Consider the following 2,714-nt stretch of genomic DNA (forward strand, 5'->3'; position numbering starts at 1 on the left):
GATTAAAAACAGAATTATGAGATCAAAGTAAAAAATTTGAGACACACAAGTCATAATTCTTACATTAGACTCATATTTTTAAGACTCGAGTTAGAATTCTCTATAATCAAAGTAGAAATCTAAGATTAAATCAAGAATTCTATAATAAAACTCTGATTTCAGGAAAATAAAAATTTTCACTGTGGCCCTAAACCGCTTCATTACAGATAGGCCTGAAAAATTATTTAAAAAAAATTAAATGTTCATCTAGCCATCTGTTAGCCTGGATGAAGGTTTCTGCTTGTTCCATGTTCCATCCTCTATGACTGATGTCTCAGCTCATCATGTACTAACTACTGATCACAGTTTGAGAAAACATTCCTTGAAAACATTGACTGAATGTTATTTGGCGTCTAATAAATATGACTTTGTTTTGGTCGTGTGATGCTTGTCACAAACAAATTTGAAATAACACAAAGTTACATGTTGAAGTTTTTTATGATTTTTAAATCACAAGTTGTGACGACGTATCGTACAGGTGTTGTGTACACATAAGTTAGAGGAGAAAATAATAAACCAAACAGATTTTTTTAATATGATGTAGTGCCTTACAGTCCCATGTATTGCACAATATAACCAAAATCAATCACTTGACACACAGTGGCTTTATTATGATCTGTAATATTAAAGTCACATCTGATACATGTCCCTCTGCTTTCTGCATTACCACTAAATGTTGACACCACAGATAAATCATAAAGAGCATAATCATCCCAAAGCAACATCATCTGTTGGCTGCRGGGAAGCAATCCCTCTCACATTGRTCATTTTTATTCTAATGTTTACTATTTGTTTTATTTAAGTCTRATTCCTAAACTCACTCAGCCTACTCGGTCCATTCACCACCCCTCTGGTTAATATCCTGCGTGAGTGAATAACTTTTCCTCTGTTCTTATATTTCCATATGGTTTTTTGAGAGAAAACTTTTTTACTCCCTTTTACTCACTTTAAACCAAAGATTTAATAATTGAGTGTCTAACACGGTTTTGATATCATGAAAATCCGATAGAACCGTATAATGCTTTCAAACGGGTGTCATTAAATGGAATGTCTAATACAGCAAATGATGAAAAAGAAGAAGCTGCTCAGTCGTCTGTCTGATCTGACGTACTGTAGCCTCTAGGGAGAGATCAAGGCCTCCTCGATGCCCGGCCTCTCTGCCGAGCACCCATGCGTCTTGCTTCTTTATCACACTTGCTGCATCCTATTTTTAGATAAAAGCGATCCTCTGCTGCATATTGTTATGAATATAGGAACACAAAGAAATGGTTGCAAATTATGTGCATTTGAAAGAAAAATTTGAGCCTTATTTCCATTTCTTTGTTTCCTGTTTGTTTGATGTGTGTGTTTACTGGTGCTTGGTTGATTTTCTAACCTAGCTTCAGTGTGTTTTTACCTGCCACACAAACACAACAGGCTGAATAAACTCTTGCATGAACAGATGTTTACAGAAAGGAAGTAACTATCGTCATCCCCCTCAACCACGTCAGCATTTTATGGTTTCTACTTCATCACTTCCCCCTTTTTTTTACCAGGCAGCATCTCAGTCGCACTCCTAACTGTTTATTTGCATATTATCGCTATTCACAGAAGTGCAACTTCTGTTTATTGTGGCAGTTATAAGTGAACAGAATGTGGAATTTCCTGCACTGCTGGAACTACATTTGAAATAAACCCAAATTCATCCACCACGTGGTTTAAAATGAGTGTAAGTGCGACTTGCTGATAATGAAAAGTAACTACAATTTTGTGGCACTTAAGACAAACAGATTATCCTGGAGAAAAATTACTTTTCTCATTTAAAAAATCAGCTCATTCCAGTTTTTGGCAAGAGACAACGACAAGATTCTGGTGTCTGTGAAATAGCTTCATAATTAAACTGCAAACATGAGCATCATYTTTAGAAAATCAAATAAACCAGGCCTTATTGTTTTGTGTCTCGTAAAGTCAAGAACATCCCCAAAAGTGTGTGTGTGGCTTTTATTGCTTCGCTCATCCAGTCTGTTGACAAGAGTTAAACAAGGACAGATAAATGATTATTTAAATTCAATTTAAGTAGTCGTTTAATAATCACTGTTTGCTGTTCAACACAAAACTCTGGATGCTCCTGGTTTACGTTTATAAAGGCTGTAGCAGAAAACTTGGTTTTACAGGATTTGAATAAATATTAATGCTCACAATAAGCATAATAAATTATTTTGATTCAGCATGTTGCACAATATCCAATGCACACATTACACAGTCCTACAGTAAACTCTTACCACTAAAGTGCCTGTTTTTGCTGAAGTGTTTGTGCAGCTTGTGCTTGTTAGCTAGACCTACATAAAGCAGCAATACTGAATATTGGTYGTAATTAGGGGTGTAAATCAGCAGCTTTATCATGGTACGATATTACATTGATATGTTTGGATGACGATTTGATATTTCTCAATACCCCAAAGTCTGTCTCTGTTATTTTGATTCAATTCAATTCACATGTCTGCAGTCGATATAATGCTATATAATATGCCCATCTAACAARGACTGTTAGATGGGCATATGATATCGATTCACATTGAGAATATGATGACGGTATAGATCGATATTTTCATTTTGCCTTGATACAGCGGGTAAAATAAGTATTGAACACATCACCATTTTTCTCAGTAAATATATTACTAGAGGTGCTAATGACA

The sequence above is a fragment of the Austrofundulus limnaeus genome, unplaced genomic scaffold, assembly GCF_001266775.1.
Source record: "Austrofundulus limnaeus strain Quisiro unplaced genomic scaffold, Austrofundulus_limnaeus-1.0 Scaffold302, whole genome shotgun sequence".
NCBI classification, from domain to species: Eukaryota; Metazoa; Chordata; class Actinopteri; order Cyprinodontiformes; family Rivulidae; genus Austrofundulus; species Austrofundulus limnaeus.